Here is a 24,757-nt window from a genome sequence, read left to right on the forward strand (position 1 = left end):
AAATTGTTGAGGTAGTCCATATCTCTACAGGGAATGGACTATACAGTGGAACATAGACCTGGGAGTACCCACTCCAATGCAGATGGACTCTCCAGATATTTCCACTTAGACAATGAAGACTCATCAGGTCATGGCTAGTCTTATTGTCCTTCGTTTGGGGGGGGGGGGGTTGTGTAGGAAAGTACCATCTTGCCTGGCATGTTACCCCCATAATTCACTGTATATATGTTGTTTTAGTTGTATGTGTCACTGGGACCCTGCCAGCCAGGGCCCCAGTGCTCATAAGTGTGCCCTGTATGTGTTACCTGTGTTATGACTAACTGTCTCACTGAGGCTCTGCTAACCAGAAACTCAGCAGTTATGCTCTCTCATTTCTTTCCAAATTGTCACTAACAGGCTAGTGACCAATTTCACCAATTTACATTGGCATACTGGAACACCCTTATAATTCCCTAGTATATGGTACTGAGGTACCCAGGGTATTGGGGTTCCAGGAGATCCCTATGGGCTGCAGCATTTCTTTTGCCACCCATAGGGAGCTCTGACAATTCTTACACAGGCCTGCCACTGCAGCCTGAGTGAAATAACGTCCACGTTATTTCACAGCCATTTACCACTGCACTTAAGTAACTTATAAGTCACCTATATGTCTAACCTTTACCTGGTAAAGGTTGGGTGCTAAGTTACTTAGTGTGTGGGTACCCTGGCACTAGCCAAGGTGCCCCCACATCGTTCAGGGTAAATTCCCCGGACTTTGTGAGTGCGGGGACACCATTACACACGTGCACTATAAATATGTCACTACATATGTATATCGTCACAATGGTAACTCCGAACATGGCCATGTAACATGTCTAAGATCATGTGGGGAGACAATTCCATGATCCCCCGAGTCTCTACCACAGACCCGGGTACTGCCAAACTACCTTTCCTGGGGTTTCACTGCAGATGCTGCCAACCCCTCAGACAGGTTTCTGCCCTCCTGAGGTCCGGCCAGTCCTGGACAAAGGAAAGGGGAGTGACCACTCCCCTGACCTGCACCTCCCCTGGGAGGTGCCCAGAGCTCCTCCAGTGTGCTCCAGACCTCTGCCATCTTGGAAACAGAGGTGCTGCTGGCACACTGGACTGCTCTGAGTGGCCAGGGCCAGCAGGTGACATCAGAGACTCCTTCTGATAGGCTCTTACCTGTGTTGCTAGCCTATCCTCCTTCCTAAGTAGCTAAACCTCCTTTTCTGGCTATTTAGGGTCTCTGCTTTGGGGAATTCTTTAGATAACGAAAGCAAGAGCTCATCAGAGTTCCTCTGCATCTCTCTCTTCACCTTCTGCCAAGGAATCGACCGCTGACTGCTCTGGACGCATGCAAAACTGCAACAAAGTAGCAAAGACGACTACTGCAACCTTGTATCGCTGATCCGGCCGCCTTCTCGACTGTTTTCCTGGTGGTGCATGCTGTGAGGGTAGTCTGCCTCCTCTCTGCACTAGAAGCTCCGAAGAAATCTCCTGTGGGTCGACGGAATCTACCCCCTGCAACCGCAGGCACCAAAAGACTGCATCACCGGTCCTCTGGGTCCCCTCTCAGCACGACGAGCGTGGTCCCTGGAACTCAGCAACTCTGTCCAAGTGACTCCCACAGTCCAGTGACTCTTCAGTCCAAGTTTGGTGGAGGTAAGTCCTTGCCTCCCCACGCTAGACTGCATTGCTGGGTACCGCGTGATTTGCAGCTGCTCCGGCTCCTGTGCACTCTTCCAGGATTTCCTTTGTGCATAGCCAAGCCTGGGTCCCCGACACTCTAACCTGCAGTGCACGACCTCCTGAATTGTCCTCCGGCGTCGTGGGACCTTCTTTTGTGACTTCGGGTGAGCTCCGGTTCACTCTTCTTCGTAGTGCCTGTTCCGGCCCTTTTGCGGGTGCTGCCTGCTTCTGAGTGGGCTCTTTATCTTGCTGAACGCCCCCTCTGTCTCCTCACACAATTGGCGACATCCTGGTCCCTCCTGGGCTACAGCAGCATCCAAAAACCCTAACCGCGACCCTTGCAGCTAGCAAGTCTTGTTTGCGGTTTTTCTGCACGGAAACACCTCTGCAAGCTTCTTCACGACGTGGGACATCCATCTTCCAAAGGGGAAGTTCCTAGTCCTCTTCGTTCTTGCAGAATCCACAGCTTCTACCACTCAGTGGCAGCTTCTTTGCACCAACAGCTGGCATTTCCTAGGCATCTGCCCACTCCCGACTTGATTGTGACTCTTGGACTTGGTCCCCTTGTTCCACAGGTACTCTCGTCTGGAAATCCATCGTTGTTGCATTGCTGGTGTTGGTCTTCCTTGCAGAATCCCCCTATCACGACTTCTGTGCTCTCTGGGGAACTTAGGTGCACTTTGCACCCACTTTTCTGGGTCTTGGCGTGGGCTATTTTTCTAACTCTCACTGTTTTCTTACAGTCCCAGCGACCCTCTACAAGCTCACATAGGTTTGGAGTCCAGTCGTTGTTCACATTCCTCTTCTAGAGTATATGGTTTGTGTTGCCCCTATACCTATGTGCTCCCTTTGCAATCTATTGTGACTGTACATTGCTTGCACTGTTTTCTATTGCTATTACTGCATATTTTTGGTATTGTGTACATATATCTTGTGTATATTTGCTATCCTCATACTGAGGGTACTCACTGAGATACTTTGGCATATTGTCATAAAAATAAAGTACCTTTATTTTTAGTATATCTGTGTATTTTGTTTTCTTATGATATTGTGCATGTGACACCAGTGGTATAGTAGGAGCTTCACACGTCTCCTAGTTCAGCCTAAGCTGCTCTGCTAAGCTACCTTTTCTATCAGCCTAAGCTGCTAGACACCTCTTCTACACTAATAAGGGATAATTGGACCTGGTGCAGAGTGTAAGTACCCCTTGGTACCACTACAAACCAGGCCAGCCTCCTACAATATGACAGTATGGTATCTGTCTAGTGGCAAGATATTTAGAGAAGCGCGGTACTCTTGTTCGTACTGGAGAAACTGTTGTGTCTGAAGTTTTGGATCAAAAATATAATCAACATCAGTGGCGGTCAGAGACATTGCCCATTGAATCCAACGTGGATGTAATGCTTTAGCGTTTGGAACACTTGCCTTGGTGACAGCCTCTAAGGCCGGCACCGGGGAGACAACAATAATACGTTTCCCCTGGGCAAGTGGCCTCTCTTTTATGACGGCCATCTGAACTGCCGTCAGAATCTTTGCTGTAGGTGCAAAACGCTGTTCTGCATTAGAGTATAAATATGATTTATATATTATGGGTACTGTGTCACCCTTGTTGAAGGTGTCATAAGTAAATCCAATGGCACCAGCAATTATTCTGATGACCAAATTTGTTTTATTGTCACATGTGTGTAAATGTTTAGCTTCTAGCATGTCCTGTTGCATTTCCCTAAGGATGCGTGTGTGTTCAACCGTCCAGTGTCTGCTAGAAAAATTGGGCTGAACCAAGTCATAAAGTGGCTTGATACATTGTGCATAATCTGGAATGTATGTTCTGCCAAAATTAAAGAAACCTAGTAATGACTGCAGTTTCTTCAGCGTGTTAGGAGGGTGCAGTTGAGCACATTTCTCTAAAAAGTGTTGGGCCAGGCTCTCACCCTTGTTTGATAGCTCATATCCCAGGAAACATACACTGAGAAAGGCGATCTTGCTTTTCTTAAAGTTGAATTTGTAACCGAGGTCTGCAAATCCCAAAATGATCCGATCGACCCATGGAAGATGAATGTCGAGGTCGTCGTCTGTGAGATAAGGTCATCCACGTAGGATAACGCCTCAGAATCAATATCATGCAATATTGATGTTACATGGTCTGAAAATAGCCCGGGCTGTTTTTATAGCCTTGAGGTAAACGACAAAAGCATTCTGAGAGCCAAGTGAGAATGCACTCAGGTCCCAACTTTCGTGTGCTAAGTTCTGGCAGAATAAGCCATTAGATATGTCTAATATTGTTTTATATTTTTTATGCACTATATTGTTTATTAGTGCTGTGCTATGTGAATTTTGTATAGCGTATGTACGTGTAATCAATGACTATTCTGTATGAATGGTCCGGCTTTGCAGAGGGGAATAACGGGTTATTCATTGCAGATGTACAGGGCTCAATTACTCCCTGGTACTCAAGCTGGGTGAGGATCTCCCTCACCGGAGCTTTCGCTTCATGTTTGACAGGATATTGTGGCTGCGGTTGGGGTGTAAACCTATCGGGAATAACATGACAAGGAGACTCCCTGTCCCAACCTACATGATTGCAATATAATGAAGGTGCCTGCGCTAAAGCCCATTCAGCAGCAGAGGCTTCTTTTTCTGCTTCCGGAACAAGATCGGAGAAAGAAGGCAAAATGACATCTTCCTCATGCGGGAGCTTACGGACGTGCTCAGGTGGCCAGTCTCTTTCTGCCAATAGGATATCACTACTAAGTTCATCCGAAAATATCACACTAATGGTGCGCTCCACGACTCCCTCTATCTGAATTTCCAAGTCAGAAACCCTGTCGGGTGGGAGAACGCAGCCGTCCGCAGTTTCAACTGCGATGAAATCGCTAGTTGCTGTCACATCCAGATGATCTTTCAGACTCTGGTGACATATTGTGACGTCTGCTGCGCTGTCTTACAGAGTCACTGCCCACGTCTTGTTCCTCAACAGTGTTCTTAAGTATACTGGCATTTTTAGCTGTCAGTGCTGCCACCTTTTTCTTTTTAAACTGTGGCTTTTGCTGAGGAGTCTTTTCTTCTTTTTTAATGGTAGACTGCGGCGAGTCTTTCTTTTGTTTCACGTATTCAGGACGTCAGTCTGGACGCCCCCCTCTCTCGCTACGTCTATCCAGTGCGTCCTGAAAGGAACGAGAGGGACGTGAATCAGTATATCTGTCTGGTGTTTTAATATTCTCCCTATTTCTGAGATTGTATCCCCTTTCAGAGTTCTCCGGTTGTGGAGAATCAGCTCTCTTATTTCTCCTATATTTGAAATCTTTTGTTTTTTACCCAGCACTTGTTAGAGCCCTCTTGTGCCTGCTTTGTACCCTCCTTATGGGCGGTACTTTGTAACTCCAATTGCTTTGGCTTGGCTCCCAAACTATCCCGGCCTATACTAGTATAGGTGTCGGAAATAATTTACGGCAGCTGTCTCTCTTGTTCCAGGTGTGGAGTTTCCCGGAGACGCTGGCGTATTGCCAGTGCTACCGCCTCCCCTTTAATATTACTGAGTATTATTGAGGAAACTGCGTCAAAGTTATGCATTAATTCCATCCCCAAATCCAAGGCTGGGGCAGCCCCCTTGTTCATTCTGTATTTGTTTTAACACTTCTGGTAAATTGGCAAGTGTTGGGGTACCGTGTGTGTTTTTATATATGGCTGCGAAGACTGTACCCCATGTGGCACAGTCTTCCACAGAGGGAACCATCCCAAAGGGCAAGCACATAGTGAGCAGTCTATGTTTTATCTGTGGTCCGTATGGGGAAACACAGCTTCCAGCTGATTCGTTTTCTGGACAATCCAGAATGGTATTTTTTCCCGTTCTGCGGATACCTTACCCATGATAGTATGCGCTGTTTGTGGATTAATCCCAGTAGCCAATTGATAACCACCAGGTACTGGCGGTGCTGGATGCGCAGGTGTGGTGTTCAATGTTCGCATTACGAACTGAACTAATCGTCTATATAGTGTCACTAATTCATTATATAAATCTCGCAGATCTGCTATCGACATATTCTGTATGCCTGGGAGAGGTGTGTATGTGGCAAACATAGGCCACGTTGGTCCGTCATTACTTAGGGGACCTAGCCTCACTCTTTGTAGTACATGTGATAGGGCGCCTTCAAACCAGTTCTGGTGCTCTTGGTATCTGAGCGAAATTTCATGATACTGGTATGCTCAGTACCGTTGAGGCACGTTCGAAATTTCATATGTGTGAAATGTATGTGTTCTTAGGTCCACCTCAGGAAAGGTGACCAACAGTAAAATGTTTCTGTTTGGTATGCTTCATTAGCCTCTAATATAAGAGTAACATCCCCGCCCTCATCTGTAGGGCCATGCCTTAATAAATGTTGCGTTAGAGCTTGTCTGGCATTTTCAGGAATGTCAATGGCATTAGCCATATTTGTTTAGAAAAATGGAACACCAAAATGGGGAGTATAAGTACTTTTATGAGTTCGAGCTCGAACAAACTACAGCTTAATCAGGTAACACCTTTTCAGCTGAGGAGGAATTTCCTAAAGACCACAGACGTCTCCGTATATTGGTTCTTTGGGTACCTGTTGTCTGTGAGACAGTGATAGTCGGGGTATCCATAAATTAGTGCCTAAACACCATTGTTGGTGGCGACATGTCATAGTTTGGACTCTTACTCTGGGCAAGACTGCTGGTTAAAGGATGACAGTGCTTTTGTTTGTAGGCGACTATGCCTATCCTACAACAAATCACAACTGTTGTCCCAACCTTACCGGCTCACTAGCAGCACCTCACCAGAAACACAAAAGTAAAAGGTGATTTGTGGCAGCCTTTACGCATGAACTCGAGAATAAGACATCTCAGGGCGTGTCGTGGTTAAACTGAAATTACCCCTTCTCACAGATATATCATGTCTCATACAAACGCAGGCAATGACAAAGATGCAGTAAAATTTCAATAATGTTTATTTAACACAACTGCAATTTGCAATAAGTTGCATGGGCTGCAATGATTAGGATACTGAATAATGCAAGAAACAGAATTGTGAAGACGAGAGTCATTATTACAAAGACCCCCACCATCTTGCAATGCATAGAAAAGTCATACGAGATGTAATATGCCCTAATATCCTAATGTGAGAGGCCTAACCTCCTACCTAAAGGACAGCTGGGTTTGCTAAACCTAATCTGCCAGTGCCATGTCCATGAGAGGAGCCCCCAACCCTCGTTACCTTGGAATGAGGTCTCTATCTCAGACTCCGCAGGGACACGAAGACTGGGTCAGCGTCAAGACGACGTGCAGCATCGGTATCAGCGATGGTGGCGATGCCCTCTGGTCGGAATCCCTCTGATTATCTGTCTAAAGGGCAATGTATTTATATAGATCTACCAGGACCCCTGACGTAGGTGTGTTCCCAAACAATGGATAACAGACATGCTTGGGACGTCAATTATTATAAGCAATCCCTCGGAAGTATAGAGAGGGAAAATCCCTAAGTGTGAACACCTACTGTTTGTTTGTCTTTATTGCTTGATCTTGACTCCTTAACGCGGTGGCACTGATAATGCAAAGCATAACAAGTGGCCTAACTATAAACAAGGCAGCCATCTTGGATGAATTAAATAATTAAATGGGCTAAGACAGAGCAAGCTAAGTAGGTTAAAAGTCACTAGGTGACGGGGGCACGAGTCTGCAAGCCAGAGGCTAAGCTAACTCCTGTTATCCCATTAAAACAAACTAGGATTCACTACAGGATGCACTCTATTTACAAGAATATGGTGCATCCCTGTGTTCTCCCCTGCGCTGGTGCAAAATTACCTGCCTAGCGCCAATGCAGACACCTTTGCACCATAGTGCAAGAGTGCCTGCATTGCAGGGAATGATTATGTGTGTGCAGGAAGGTGTCCCTTCCTGAGCATAAACAATCAATAATGGTGATTTGTTACTTCTATGTGTGCTGCAGCACACATAGAAGTAGCACATCGTCATTATTTAATGATTGTTTATGTGCAGGAAGGGGCACCTTCCTGCACAACAACAGTCATTACTGAAGTTTGCAGAATGTAGCACACACAGTTTCTCCTCGTTGAGCCACTCCAACATCATCCGTAGAGTTGTGTTAGTTTTTGCCACTGCCTCAGGTTTATGATATCTTGTAAATAAGGGGCAGCGTAAAAATTCAACAGGTGTTCGCAGTGGAATGCCAACAGCAACAGCCATTGCACACCCCTTTCATGCAAAGTGATGCGTGTAAAGGGGCAGTATTTACAAGGCAGCGCTAAGCCTCAAAATTGGCTTAACGCCACCTTGTAAATATGAAAAAGGGCGCAGCGCCACTGGAGCGTCGCTGAAAGAGGCGCTAGAGGCTTGTAAAAGAGCCCCTTAGTTATAGAACATAAAAACACTTAAAATGTGGAATACATAATGCAGTAACCATAATGCATAATCTATCACAAATCTCCCTTCCTTATAAAACAAAATAAAACTAAAAAAACTAAATAGCAAAAAGAAAATCAACAAATTAATACATAACAAAATCATCAAAAGTTTTTGGTGACCTAGTACGTTTCTTCCGATATCCTTACTTCCTGTTAACACATCACCAGGAGGGACTTCTCTCATGTCATTTGGAAAATTTCCTGTAACAGATTCACAAGCAAAGTCAGGTTCATCACTTACACCTATACTCTCTTTTTTATTTTTCAACCCCGCCAATCTAGAAAGATTCCACCATTAGCCATTATCAAGTAAAGCTGACAATCTCTCAAGTTTAACAATTCTCCACAATTTTGAAAAGTTGGAACATCCTGTCTGAACATGTCCAGAGAGATTAATTTTGATCTCATCCCCAACACATAACGTAGTTCGTTTGGAACACGTCCTCTTTTCATTTTTTAAACCTGTCATTTCAACATTATTCTTGACTAACTCATAAATTTCCTCCAAATTGCACGGCCTTATGTTAAGAAACAACCAACCTGGATTTAATTCCTGTCTCCGTTTTCTCCCTTAAAACAACAAGAAAGGAGGAAATCTGGTAGGATAATGTGGCGTGCAGTGATATGACCAAAGCATATCAGCCACATGATTTATAACATCAACTGGATGGTTTCCACCAATGTCTTGTTAAATGTTTCCACCAAACCATTGATGTTTGGTGAATATAAAGCTATCTTAATATGATGAATTCCTATACTCTTAAAATAATCAACCATTGTACTTGATGTAAATTGTGTTCCATTATCAGACACAATGGAACCTGTAAAACCTTCTCTTCTGAAATTTTTAACAGAATTTGTATGGGGTTGTGAAACCCACTTTAACTCCACCCATTATGAAAAATTATCAATAGGTACTAAAATATAAGATTTTCCAGATCCAATGCCCTCACAAGGACCTAACAAATCCATAGCTAAGTTTAATCAGATTTATCTGGTAAAGTATTTTGAATGTGCTCAATTTCTTGTATTTTCAAAACTTTGTCAGAATTTAAACACAACGGACAATTATCAACAAACCTAGTAGCCAATTGATAACCACCAGGTACTGGCGGTGCTGGACGCGCTGGTGTGGTGTTCAATGTTTGCATTACGAACTGAACTAATCGTCTATATAGTGTCACTAATTCATTATATAAATCTCGCAGATCTGCTATCAACATATTCTGTATGCCTGGGAGAGGTGTGTATGTGGCAAACATAGGCCACGTTGGTCCGTCATTACTTAGGGGACCTAGCCTCACTCTTTGTAGTACATGTGGTAGGGCGCCTTCAAACCAGTTCTGGTGCTCTTGGTATGTGAGCGAAATTTCATGATACTGGTATGCTCAGTACCGTTGAGGCACGTTCGAAATTTCATATGTGTGAAATGTATGTGTTCTTAGGTCCACCTCAGGAAAGGTGACCCAACAGTAAAATGTTTCTGTTTGGTATGCTTCATTAGCCTCTAATATAAGAGTAACATCCCCGCCCTCATCTGTAGGGCCATGCCTTAATAAATGTTGCGTTAGAGCTTGTCTGGCATTTTCAGGAATGTCAATGGCATTAGCCATATTTGTTTAGAAAAATAGAACACCAAAATGGGGAGTATAAGTCCTTTTATGAGTTCGAGCTCGAACAACCTACAGCTTAATCAGGTAACACCTTTTCAGCTGAGGAGGAATTTCCTAAAGACCACAGACGTCTCCGTATATTGGTTCTTTGGGTACCTGTTGTCTGTGAGACAGTGATAGTCGGGGTATCCATAAATTAGTGCCTAAACACCATTGTTGGTGGCGACATGTCATAGTTTGGACTCTTACTCTGGGCAAGACTGCTGGTTAAAGGATGACAGTGCTTTTGTTTGTAGGCGACTATGCCTATCCTACAACAAATCACAACTGTTGTCCCAACCTTACCGGCTCACTAGCAGCACCTCACCAGAAACACAAAAGTAAAAGGTGATTTGTGGCAGCCTTTACGCATGAACTCGAGAATAAGACATCTCAGGGCGTGTCGTGGTTAAACTGAAATTACCCCTTTCTCACAGATATATCATGTCTCATACAAACGCAGGCAATGACAAAGATGCAGTAAAATTTCAATAATGTTTATTTAACACAACTGCAATTTGCAATAAGTTGCATGGGCTGCAATGATTAGGATACTGAATAATGCAAGAAACAGAATTGTGAAGACGAGAGTCATTATTACAAAGACCCCCACCATCTTGCAATGCATAGAAAAGTCATACGAGATGTAATATGCCCTAATATCCTAATGTGAGAGGCCTAACCTCCTACCTAAAGGACAGCTGGGTTTGCTAAACCTAATCTGCCAGTGCCATGTCCATGAGAGGAGCCCCCAACCCTCGTTACCTTGGAATGAGGTCTCTATCTCAGACTCCGCAGGGACACGAAGACTGGGTCAGCGTCAAGACGACGTGCAGCATCGGTATCAGCGATGGTGGCGATGCCCTCTGGTCGGAATCCCTCTGATTATCTGTCTAAAGGGCGATGTATTTATATAGATCTACCAGGACCCCTGACGTAGGTGTGTTCCCAAACAATGGATAACAGACATGCTTGGGACGTCAATTATTATAAACAATCCCTCGGAAGTATAGAGAGGGAAAATCCCTAAGTGTGAACACCTACTGTTTGTTTGTCTTTATTGCTTGATCTTGACGCCTTAACGCGGTGGCACTGATAATGCAAAGCATAACAAGTGGCCTAACTATAAACAAGGCAGCCATCTTGGATGAATTAAATAATTAAATGGGCTAAGACAGAGCAAGCTAAGTAGGTTAAAAGTCACTAGGTGAAGGGGGCACGAGTCTGCAAGCCAGAGGCTAAGCTAACTCCTGTTATCCCATTAAAACAAACTAGGATTCACTACAGGATGCACTCTATTTACAAGAATATGGTGCATCCCTGTGTTCTCCCCTGCGCTGGTGCAAAATTACCTGCCTAGCGCCAATGCAGACACCTTTGCACCATAGTGCAAGAGTGCCTGCATTGCAGGGAATGATTATGTGTGTGCAGGAAGGTGTCCCTTCCTGAGCATAAACAATCAATAATGGTGATTTGTTACTTCTATGTGTGCTGCAGCACACATAGAAGTAGCACATCGTCATTATTTAATGATTGTTTATGTGCAGGAAGGGGCACCTTCCTGCACATAAACAATCATTACTGGCGTTTGCAGAATGTAGCACACACAGTTTCTCCTCGTTGAGCCACTCCAACATCATCCGTAGAGTTGTGTTAGTTTTTGCCACTGCCTCAGGTTTATGATATCTTGTAAATAAGGGGCAGCGTAAAAATTCAACAGGTGTTCGCAGTGGAATGCCAACAGCAACAGCCATTGCACACCCCTTTCATGCAAAGTGATGCGTGTAAAGGGGCAGTATTTACAAGGCAGCGCTAAGCCTCAAAATTGGCTTAACGCCACCTTGTAAATATGAAAAAGGGCGCAGCGCCACTGGAGCGTCGCTGAAAGAGGCGCTAGAGGCTTGTAAAAGAGCCCCTTAGTTATAGAACATAAAAAACACTTAAAATGTGGAATACATAATGCAGTAACCATAATGCATAATCTATCACAAATCTCCCTTCCTTATAAAACAAAATAAAACTAAAAAAACTAAATAGTAAAAAGAAAATCAACAAATTAATACATAACAAAATCATCAAAAGTTTTTGGTGACCTAGTACGTTTCTTCCGATATCCTTACTTCATGTTAACACATCACCAGGAGGGACTTCTCTCATGTCATTTGGAAAATTTCCTGTAACTGATTCACAAGCAAAGTCAGGTTCCTCACTTACACCTATACTCTCTTTTTTATTATTCAACCCCGCCAATCTAGAAAGATTCCACCATTAGCCATTATCAAGTAAAGCTGACAATCTCTCAAGTTTAACAATTCTCCACAATTTTGAAAAGTTGGAACATCCTGTCTGAACATGTCCAAAGAGATTAATTTTGATCTCATCCCCAACACATAACGTAGTTCGTTGGGAACACGTCCTCTTTTCATTTTTTAAACCTGTCATTTCAACATTATTCTTGACTAACTCATAAATTTCCTCCAAATTGCACAGCCTTATGTTAAGAAACAACCAACCTGGATTTAATTCCTGTCTCCGTTTTCTCCCTTAAAACAACAAGAAAGGAGGAAATCTGGTAGGATAATGTGGCGTGCGGTGATATGACCAAAGCATATCAGCCACATGATTTATAACATCAACTGGATGGTTTCCACCAATGTCTTGTTAAATGTTTCCACCAAACCATTGATGTTTGGTGAATATAAAGCTATCTTAATATGATGAATTCCTATACTCTTAAAATAATCAACCATTGTACTTGATGTAAATTGTGTTCCATTATCAGACACAATGGAACCTGTAAAACCTTCTCTTCTGAAATTTTTAACAGAATTTGTATGGGGTTGTGAAATCCACTTTAACTCCACCCATTATGAAAAATTATCAATAGGTACTAAAATATAAGATTTTCCAGATCTAATGCCCTCACAAGGACCTAACAAATCCATAGATAAGTTTAATCAGATTTATCTGGTAAAGTATTTTGAATGTGCTCAATTTCTTGTATTTTAAAAACTTTGTCAGAATTTAAACACAACGGACAATTATCAACAAACCTAGGGGCATATTTATAAGTTTATTGTGCAGGGCTGCACCGCAAGCCTTCTTGCTGCACTGCCCTGCATCAAACGTGAAGGAAAAGGGCAGGAATGTGCTGTATGTATGAGATACAGTGCATTCCTGTAGTTTTCCCCTTGGTTGGTGCGCAATGGACTGCCATGGGCCAATGCAGGCACCCTTGCACCATGCTACAAGGGAGTATGTGTGGCAGGATGATTTATTTTGTGCAGGAAGGGAACCCTTCCTGCACAAAAACAATCACAAGAGACACTTTCCTCTTTCTATGTGTGCTGCAGAATTCGGCACACATTAAACAGGAAAACCAAGGAGAAACAAAAGTATTCCTCCTCATTGTACCTTCCTTATGTCTCCCGTAGGAAGGGTTAGGCTTTTGACACATTCCAATCTTTACAAAATTTGTAAATCTGGGAATATGTCAAAAGCCATGGGTGTTACATGGAAACACCCACCATAACGCCTGTGGGTGCCTCCCTGTTGCAGGATGAGGAAAGGCAATGACTTGCGCTGAGTTGCCTCAGAATATATCTACAAGGTCATGAAAAGCCATTCAGGGTTACTTTACATGGCCTTGTAAATATGGCCATGCAGTTTCCGCTGCTGGGCTATCACTAAAAGTGACATTCTGTCGGTGCAGAGTGGCATTTAAATAAGCCCCTTAATGTTTTTGTCCATGTATGGCCAAAATAATAACCCTCCAACTTTTTTAATAGTATTTGTTTTACCCTTGTTACCTAAATGAGTTATCATAATCAATTTGTTTCTAATGCCTTTAGGTGGAATAAAACATCCCCCTGTAACAATTATATCATTTTCTAAAAATAAACCATCTCTAACTTTCCAAAATACTTGAAGTTCTTTAGATAATAGCTTTTCTAATGGGCAGCCCTTCAAAATGTACTCTTTGAGCTCTCCAAAAGTGTCATCATTAGAAAAAGCCAACACCCAACAACTCCTCTTTCGATAACACCTGCCATACTGAAAACACTGTATCCTCTATGGTCCCGACCACACATACTTTTTATGTCTCTATATCATTGGATCATATAATATCACCTAGACAAATGAGACAAACAGTACGCTCTTACATTTTGTGTCCCTAGTATATATATCACAGTAAAATTGTACTCATAGATTTTGGCCAGCAACCTCACTTATCTAGATGAGGCTTTTCCCATTCCATGTTTTGAGAGTAATGATATTAAAGGTATGGTCAGTTTTAAGATGGACATGTTTAGCCCACTAGAACATTTTAAAATGTTCCACTAACCAAGCACATTCCAATGCCTCTCGCTCTATAATAGAATATTTGGATTCAACTACTGTTAATGGTCTGGATGCAAAGGCAATTGTGTGTTCAACACCATCCTTAACTTGGCCAAATATGGCACCAAGACCAGTGGCATTGCCATCTGCTGTAATCACATTAACAGCATTGTGAGCAAATGAAGACAATGATTTAGATTGAATTATTGCCTCCTTCAAACTATTGAATGCTGAAGAATGCTCTTCAGACCATTCAAATTTGGTTGCTTTTTTAAGTAAAGTTCTCAAAGGAAACACAATATTGGCAAACTTATGTACGAACCTAGAATAATATTTGCCTGAACTCAAAAATGATTTGAGTTGTTCTTTACTATTACCAGTCTGCATATTCCAAATTGACTCCAACAGATCCGTCGTTGTATAAATGCCAGTTTTTGTAATTGTGTGCTCTAAGTACTCTATTTTGTTAGTGAAAAATGTGCTCTTGCCAAGGGGAAAAGTCATTCCTTTTTTCTCTGAAATAGTGAACACTTTATTTAATATGTTGAAATATTGATCTGTCATTTCAGAGAACACCAGAATCTCATCCTGGAACTCAAGCACACCATTGACATCCCTAAAAAGACAAAAAATCTATTTCTGGAATACTGATACAGCAGTCGCGAATCCAAACGCATACTGATGTATCTAAATGCCCCAACAGGAATATTGAATGTTGAAATATGCCTTGACTCAGGTGTTAGCTCAACCTGATGTTAAGCAGCCTTAAGATCAATTGTAGAAAAATACTTTGCCTCATCCAATTTTGCAAATAACTCATGTACCTTAAGCACATGATAAAAAGAAAAAAGAACAGATGATGGGTAAAATGCTGAACAAATCAAACATTCACCCCCAGTCACAGATCAGGGTTTAATCCATTGTTTTTTTGCTCACAATGCCACCTCAGTTTGGATCCAGCACCATGTAAATCAGTCTTGACCCTGCTCCCCATGGGAACCATCCAGCCCAAACTGGCAGGCCAGGCCTTCCCTGGACCAGAAACAAGCATCCTGTGAACCGTTCAGGGTATCACTCCTCATCAGCCATCTGAGCTTGAATCCAGTGTCACACTGAACATGGGACCCACATCTGGGCAGACCCTTCCCACTTAGGGTAACAAAAGCAAAAAGAACAGAAGATGGGCAGAATGCTGAACAAATCAAACATTCACCCCAGTCATAAATATGGGTTTAATTCATTGTTCATTGTTTTGCTCACCACATCACCCCAGTTTGGATCCAGCCACGTGCAAATCAGCCTTGGCCCTGCTCCCCATTGGAACATTCCAGACTGAACTACAAGCACGGTCCTCCGTGGAGGGCCCTCCCTTCAAGCAAAGGATGGCACTCCACCAAAATTAGCTTTTTCACTGATCTCAATTGCCTATTTTTTAAACCAAACAATTGGAGACACCCATTCTGTCCAAATTGTGGGTTTAATGAGCTCTTCCTCACACACACTCTTCAACATCTTAGATAATTCACTCCGAACTGTAGAAGAAAACACAATGTTAAAAAATGTGCCTGACAATTAGTGCAAAAGTCAAAATCAGAAAAACTTGATCTGCCCGCTGGCATTATAACCGCTGTATACTGCTAATGAATAACAACGATGTATGAGAACTTGCTAGCAACAAATATGCAGCATGTTGTCAGCCGAAACAAATGTGTAGCCAATAGCGGAGCTCAAAAGCAGATCCCGAAATATGCTTGCTGAAGCATGCGTGCATAATCTGTCATAACGTGTTTTTTCCTATGTGCACCGTTGTACAAGGTTTGAGCAGTGTGCGCATACAGCTCCTCCTGCTTAGTTACGTTTCCTCACAGGCACCAATGCTCACTCTCTAAAGCAGCCATACACATGCTGTTCCTTGTGCATCATTGCTCTGCATGCACTAGTCTTTGGGCCTGAAAAATCTAGCGCTTGCATTCCTTGCCTCCTGCTTGAAAGTGGTATAAATATCCTAGAACTCTCTCTGATGAGTTCCTGTTTTGCTTTCACTAATGACCAAGCTGACAAAAATCTCTGGAATGCACGTCTCAGTTCAAAGAAGACATTTATTACTAGTTCACCACGAGGTTCCTCAAAAAGGAGTTTAGTAGATTGAAAGCGCACGTTTAAAAAAAGTGACAGCAATTAAAGGAAAATATACCAAAATGATTCTCAATTGCAATGTACACAGCAAATATATGTAGTTATAATAATGCAAAGCAATGAATGAAGTAAAAATTCATCACCGTAGGGCCTGCCAAGCTCTTCATCTTTCTCATGCCAGCAAGAAGATGACCCCGTTCAACTGTGAGAAAGAGATATCCACCCTCACAGGACAAGTGTCAGGCATTTGATATCTAATCCTGATCGAGGTTTCGGAAATTCCACCGCTACTGAGCAGGGCCACCTTTTATATCTTAAAGAACCGGAGAAGGGCTTTCTAGAAAAAACCTCCCATAAAAAAAGAAATATTCAAACATGCTGGGTAATGTAGGTCAGAATTGAAAGAAACAGGTTGGAATTGGCCAGTTTCCCAAATTGTCTCTCTCAAGGCCAAACCGTTCCCTACTTGCACTAAAAACATCAGTCTGGTACATTCTTATTGTGCTGACTGCCTACTTCCTCCATATTATGTACCAGTTCTAGGTGATAATATGTCCTAGCTCTTCGGTGAGAAAGAATATGAAAACAATCACAGTTTACAATGTGAAAAAAAAATACTGTCAGCCTTCAACATGGCAGTGTCTAACACTACGATAAAATCAATAGGCAGCTAAACTGAATACAAAATGTAATCTGCAACTGGTGAACACTAGACAGCTAATCCAGGTGCAAAGTAGTGCAACACAAACTCAATGGTCTAAAACACATATTTCATTACATTCCACCCTTTGATCAATGACTTTGTGCACTTTTCTCTTATTTAAAATAAAGAAAACATTATAAGAAAATCAGGTTTGCATTGTATACCGCAACATAATGAAATTATAAAAGCAATCACTATAAAGCAATGGAAGTGGATTAACGTATTGATCTCATAAACAGTTAAACCAGACACACCTACAATGAAAAGACTGAAGCTTATATATTCCTATTGGGATAATAACTGATTAAATAGTGTTTCTAGGATAGCAAGTTGGTATAGAATTAGATGGAAACACCATGAGTTCTAATCATGTGAAGGTACACGGTCCACCTGTAAGGTTTGCTGGAATATGTGCCCCCATATGAGAATAGTCATCCAACTGGCAACTTAAACATGCTTAATGAGACTGGCAGCAGTCATCAGATAATAACAAGCCATGGGTTAGTTTGAGTAAAAAAATGTAATCAAACAGGTTGACAGAACATCCATGGTACTCTGTATTGTTTCCATGCAGAACTTTGATCTTTGAAGCACAATTTGCACTAAATGGATCCATAGGTTTTGTACTTTAAAAGCAACAGGAGCGTTGCAAAAAGGTTATCAACCAGGTTTACGTTGGGGGTGCGGTCCCTCCCCCGACCCCACAAGCAAACGTCTGAAGGAGACAACACAGCACACTCATGGTCAGTTGCAAGTTGTGGTAAGATCTGTAAAAGAAACAAGAATGACTTTTCTTGCAAATAACATTTGTCATCTGAAATGTGCTCTCCTTTCTCCTTTCCTTATTTTATAATCAGCAGGACATTCTAGGGGCCCTTTACTATTATTTCTGCAGGTTCTGGAGGGCCATTTGGGGATTCAACCCACATCTTAGCACTGAGGTTTTTATCTGCTGAATTACAGCTTCCTTTTCCTTGCACTGTCAGAAGGGCTGGGGCAGTCTCCTCCTCCATACACTGCAGTTATGACAAGTTGGACAATTCTGTCTCCGATATGTATGAATAAATCATCTTTTCTACTATTTAACAGAACAGCTTTGATCCCTATCGGTCCTGGTAACTTTCCTCTCCCCAATTGATCTTTGACTGTTTGTGGGACAGATCTCTGCTGTGTGTGCTGACAAATATGACATTGCAAAATCACAGTTTTTATCAAATCTAGGGGAATGTGCATCCCTCTAATCTCTGCCCACCTCTAAGTGGCTTTTTCTCCCTGGTGTCCACATTTCTGGTGCGCCCACTTAGCAATCCCCACCAAGTCAGAATTCTAGGTTGACACTTCTGCCTCTGAACTTTTATCTTTGTCGTCTGCAAGGGAATTGAACGAGCGTTCTAGTGAGTCAATGGCACAATGAGCATCGAAGGCTTTACTCTGTTCTAACATTTCCCAAATTTCCTGCCACAACTATTTGCTCCAGATGTCCTTTGAATGAATGAACCAGCTATATGCATGCCATGTGGGAAGCCAAATGGCTAATCCATTAGCAATGGACCAAGAATCAGTATGAAAATGACACAGCCCAAGCAGCTCTTGCTTTAGAGTCTGAAACACAGTGTACAACTCTGTGTTTTGGCTACTTCTTCCTTCTCCTGTGGTAGTCAACAACTTTTCAGTAACTGAATTGTATGACACTGCTTTCCAATGTGTTTTAGTATACATGTATTTGAATGAATCATTAGTAAACCAAACATGCATCCTATCCTCAGGGGACAAGAATTCAAATGGTGCACTCCGTTTCACTGGTGATTCTTTTACATGTGGTACCTCCTGCACTCTCTCCTCATCCTGTACAGGGGCTTGTGGCACCTGTTCATGTAGGGCTGCAGTGCCTGCTGATCCTATTCGAGCCCTGTCTTGTATGTACCAGATCCATTGTATGATACTAGCCTTTTGTGCATGTCCTATACGGTGAGATTTAGGTGAAATCATCACCCACTGCATGATTGGTATTTCAGGTCTCAGAATTACCTTAAAACCTGGTGTTATTTGCTGAGTATCCACTGGAGCCCAATAACAAGCCAAAAGCAGTTTTTCAAAAGGAGTATAGTACTCCCTAGATTCAGGTAGTTTTCTAATACAACATCCTAGGGGCACCCTCGTCCTCCCCTGTTTTTGCCACATATTCCAGTTTGTATATTGTCCCTGAACAGTTGCATGTACCTTAATGTCCCCCTCTTGCACTGTACACAAGTCTAAAGTCTGTTTAATTATTTCATTTGCCAAATCAAAAGTATACTGCTGCTCTTCACTCCATTCAAACTTATGTGTTTTTTTCCTGGTTACTTTGTACTAAAGGTTTAAGATTTTACTCCAATGAGGGTTATGCTGTTTCCAAAAAATCAAACAATTTCATGAAACTATTTATCTCTTGCTTGGTGCTAAAAGTAGCAAACTCCAAAATCTTTTGTTTTACTTGTAACAACATCTCTCTAAGTTCTGGATTCTACTGAATTTCTAGAAACTGCCCATATTGAGACAGTACCTGTGTCTTATCTGAATTAATTGTACACATCGTACTCTGCAAAAGTTGTTTGAATATACTGGTAACATCGTCAACATCTTGCTTAGTATAATCTTTTAAAGAATGCATTTCAACTCCTGCCAAAAACTGTGGGCTACTTTGCACATGAACTATGTTCTGCTCCTGCACTTCACACTGGCCCCTACCTTTTTTAACCTCCTCATTACTGGAATGTGAAAGGTCAGATTCTCCTGTAACAGCTTGGTAGATTTCAGCTTTGTCTTGCAATAATTAGTTCTGGCTGACTTGCTCTTTTAATTTCTTATTTACATATTCTAACTGTTTACATTTCTCATGCATTTTTCTACAAGCAGACAAATGTATCCAAACCCTCCTGTCAAGAACAAAAGGGATATAATTCTGTTCAAAAAGCACCTTTTCTAAATATGAAAAAACATTTTACACTTTTGTTTTATCCATGCACCCATCCCAAAACTTAGAAAGTTCTGATAAACAAGAAAACACATTTGCCACAACATCATAAGGCATTTTAATTTCACATGCATTTTCAAACATGGTTTGTGGTGCTTCCTTTAACCATCTGAATAAAAACATATTCACACAAGTGCCAGGCATTTGACGTCTAATCCTGACTGAGGCCTCGAAAATTCCACCACTACTGAGCAGGGCCACCTTTTTATTTCTTAAAGAACCGGAGAAGGGCTTTCTGGAAAAAACCCTCCCATAAAAAAGAAATATTCAAACATGCTGGCTAATGTAGGTCAGAGTTGAAAGAAACAGGTTGGACCTGGCCAGTTTCCCAAATTGTCTCTCTCAAGGCCAAACTGTTCCCTACTTGTACTAAAAAACATCAGTCTGGTACATTCTTATCATGCTGTCTGCCTACCTCCTTCATATTATGTACCAGTTCTAGGTGATATGTCCTAGCTCTTCGGTGAGAACGAATACGAAAACAAGCACAGTTTACAATGTGAAAGAAAAAGAAGGTCAGCCTTAACATGGCAGTGTCTAACACTACGATTAAGTCAATAGGCAGCTAAACTGAACACACAATGTAATCTGCAACTGGTGAACACTAGACAGCTAATCCAGGTGCAAAGTGGTGCAACTCAAAGTAAGTGGTCAAAACACATATTTCACTACAGTTCCTCAGGAGAACATGCTCCCCACATGTACTTCTTGTTTTCTGAATGGCTAAAATAGACTGTTCTTTCCCAGTGGCACTGTTGAACATGATCAGCCAGCACTTTTAAGAATAATCACCTGGAATAGTACAATTCAGATGGTGAAATACACATGGATGCCCCCTCTGGATTATTCTACAACTTGCAACCAATATGAGATAAGTAGACAAGGTAAATACAGCAATAAGACATATAAGAGAAGTGGTTCTTTATTGGAGCATCCATGTACAGCCAGAGCCAGATTCAAAAGATACATAATTCCCTAAGAGAACTTAGAATACAATGCAAATACAACCAATGCTTGACCAATGAATATGAAGGTAAACACCAATCATGTTTGAAAGTACACACCAGCACAACAAACTTAATTATGGAACATAGAACACCTAGAATGTGGACTACGTAATGCATTAACCATACTGCATAACCTACCACAACTCCTCCAGCTGAAAGCTGGCACTAATAGGTTGTGAAGGCAACCAGTCTGGTCCCTATTCCTCCCTTCCCCAAATCAATCAAGTCTTTGCCTCTATAAAGTCTCTTTGATGTGGGTTTTAACAGGTAATGTTTATCACAAAAATGCAAATAAACAAAAATCAACACATCAAAACAATTCAAACACTGTTAGGGCTTTTGTATAGCACTCAGTATTAATTACGTTAAGTCCAGCCAAAAAATATGGAATCTGTTGTTGCATAACACTCTGATTCTGTGTTAAATTTTCCACTCCAAACTTGCACTTCGCAGCCAAAGCCAGCTGCATTTTGGGAGGGGATCTCAGGTCACTACCCAACAGGGCACATTTGCTGGGCCCACCTTCCATCAGGTTAGGAGTCCAAGCCCCTAGCAGTGACATCAGAAGCTAAAGACCCACGATCTCTACAACTACCTAGTGTGCCATACCTTCGACCAACACCACTATGGAGAAATTCACACACATTGAAAATGTACAGTATCTTTGAAAAACTTGTAGAGCTTATAGAGCTATAGTTAAAGGCATGTAAACAGAGTGTATACCTACACCCAAGTCTACGTGAGTTGTACATTGATAATACACAAAGACATCCTTAAACCTGACGTGCTATTTAAGCAGTCATGTATTGCATCACAAACGATTTACACCTGAGAAAAAAATAGTTTGCACACATAATAGTACTTCAGTTTACACATGCACATCCACGTTTCTGTGATTTACAGACCTAATCATCGGTTTGCGCACATGGCCTCTATTATGATTATTACAGGTGAGACTATTACATTTTTCATCAGTTAGTGCACTTTTTTAAAGTTGCTTTTAATTAAGGACCTGCCAAAAGCAGTCTTGCAATAGTTGAAAGCAGCACTTTAAAAAAAAGGTCCAGTGTTTAAAAACCTTTTCCCGGCTGAGAAGCATACCAGATATGCATTTTACACATTAAAAAATATCCTGAATATAAACATTCACAATATTCTCCCATTGAAAAGCACTGCTTTATATTACTAGCACAAGAGTAGCTCCCAACTAAACTTTATACCTACACTATTTTAGAAACTGTCTCTGCCCCTCATTAGGAAATTTCTTTGTAAAACAGCCCCTTTCATCAAGATCTGTGTAGCTATGATTTTATTAACATTTATTTTATAATAGCAAGTTTCGTTCCTTCATTTCTATACTACAACTGTGCTTTAATTTTTCATATATTTATTTGTGCAGACAGATGCAACGTGTTAACAAATGTCTCCTCCCCAATAAGACTTGTTTAATGAGTGTAACTAAAATGATAGTCTGCCTTGTCTTGATGAAGTCCTATGTATTGATTACCATTAGGTCATTGTTGGGGCTGGCTTTATCTGGAGGGTCACCCCAACTCTTTTTGCCTTCACCATTCATAGATTCTGAACCCATTTTTGTTGGCTTTTAGGACTATCTTGATGTTGCCACTGCTAACAGTGCTAAAGTGCTTGTAATCACTCTTTTACCCTCTTTTGACTCTTTCACCCTTTAAGTCCCTCATAAAGAGGTACTACATTTACTTGGGGCCTGAAAATTAAATACTTCTAGTAGGCCTACAGCACATATTGTGCCAACCACTTCAGTAGGCTTTTAAACATGTCTCAGACCTGCAATTACAACCTGCGTGTGCAGATTTAAACTGGCATTTAGACCTGACAAAATAATCCTTTTTGCCTGGCCAATTCTTCCTTTTTAATTTATATGTCACACCTAAAGTACACCCAACACAGCCAATAGGGCAGGGTTCATTGTAGGTAAAAAGTTGGCCATGTACTTTTAAGTTTTAGATGTCCTGGTAGTGAAAAACTCCCAAATTAGTTTTTCACTAATGCAAGGCCTACCTCTCCCATAGGATAACATTGGTTTACCTTATTACATTTAGTAAGTGCTAACTTTTGTTTGGTGGCAGGTAGAAATTTCATGTTTGGTATCTGAGGAATTATAATTTAAAACCCTGTTTAATGGTAAAGTTGGATCTTAAGTCACAATTCTGAAAATACCACTTTTAGAAAGTAGGTATTTTCTTTCCCTAACCATTTGGTGCCTTCAGCCTGTTTCCTGGGTCACATGACTAGGTATAGTTGGAAGTTTGGCTTTTGTGAATTCCTCCCAGATAGCATTACAGTGGACGGTCTGGGTGTTGGCAGAACGGGCCATCCTGACTTGACTGGGAGGTGGAGCTCTCAACTACCACATTTGTACTTCAAAGGTAGTGAGACCAGTTCATACACAAAGGACTTCACAATAGCCTATTGTTCCCACAGACCAACCTGGACCAGGGAAGGGAGGCAGAAAATTCAGACACCTCTGTAGGGGGAAACCTCTAGAGGTTTCTTCCAATTCAAATGGTGTTTTGCTTTCCTTATCTTACGACCGAGCTGACAAAACTTCTCTAGAATGCACTTCTTAGTTTAAAGAAGACATTCATTATCATTACTTCACCACGAGGTTCCTGAGAGACGAGATTAGTAGGTTGGAAGCACACGTTTAAAAGTAGTCACAGCAATGAAAGCAAAATATATCAAAGTACTTCTCAATTGCAATGTACACAGCAAATGCATGTGATTATTTTATAGCATAAATTCAAAGCAAAGAATAAAAGTAAAAATTCATCACCGTAGGGCACTGCTCTTCATCTTTCTTATGCCTGCAAGTTGATGACTCCTGCTCAACTGCGAGAAAGAGATTTTCCACCCAAACGGGAGGACAGGCAGCTGACGTCCGCTCCTCACTGAAGTCCTGGAAAATTCCCCCTTGCTGCTGCCCAGGGACATCGTCTTATAATGCAAAAAGCCTGCTAACAGGCCCCTTAGTCAAAACCTGCTGGCTACTGTACATAGTGGGAACAGAACAAGAGTTGAAGAGTGGCCAAGTCTCCAAACCTCGATCGTTCCCAGGCTGGATAAAGAGGAAAACACAAAATATATGCTCTCTTATCACGCTAGGCTTCGGTGTAAACACCATACGAAAAACACAGCTTGGTCTATCATGTGAAAAAATACAGCTCATCTGCAATGTCGAACTCCATGATAAAGCCAATAGGCAGCTAAACTGAATACAAAATGTAATGTCTAATGCCACATTATAGCCAATAGGCAGCTAAACTGAATAGAACATGTAATGTGCTACTGGTGAACATTGAGCAACTAATATGCGCAGTGGTGAAACACAAAGTCATTGGTCAAACACAATTAATGGGATAGCAAATGGGGCACGAGGTATGAAAATGGAACCACAAGACTCACTTTTCAGTGCACTCTTGGACCTGTGAATACTACAGAAGGACTGTCTTGTTACCATAGGCCAGCCCTGCTGTCTGAGAAGGAAGACGGCATGCACACCCTTCATCCCAGGCTGATGGAACTCCAGGGGTCAGTTGACTGACCTCCTGTTCTTAGCTACAGGGACACAACAGGTTCCAGAAGCCTATCTGCAGCTGCCCAAATTACATGATGCATCTGGATCTACTTGAGCCACGCAGGCCTCTGCTGGAGTGAGTTTCTGATCTCCAAGAGATGCCTCCAAGGTCCTTAACCCTTGGTGTAGCGTCAGTGGAGCTCCTCCTGAAGAAAAAGTA

Source organism: Pleurodeles waltl, chromosome 11, assembly GCF_031143425.1.
Source record: "Pleurodeles waltl isolate 20211129_DDA chromosome 11, aPleWal1.hap1.20221129, whole genome shotgun sequence".
In the NCBI taxonomy this organism is placed as follows: Eukaryota; Metazoa; Chordata; class Amphibia; order Caudata; family Salamandridae; genus Pleurodeles; species Pleurodeles waltl.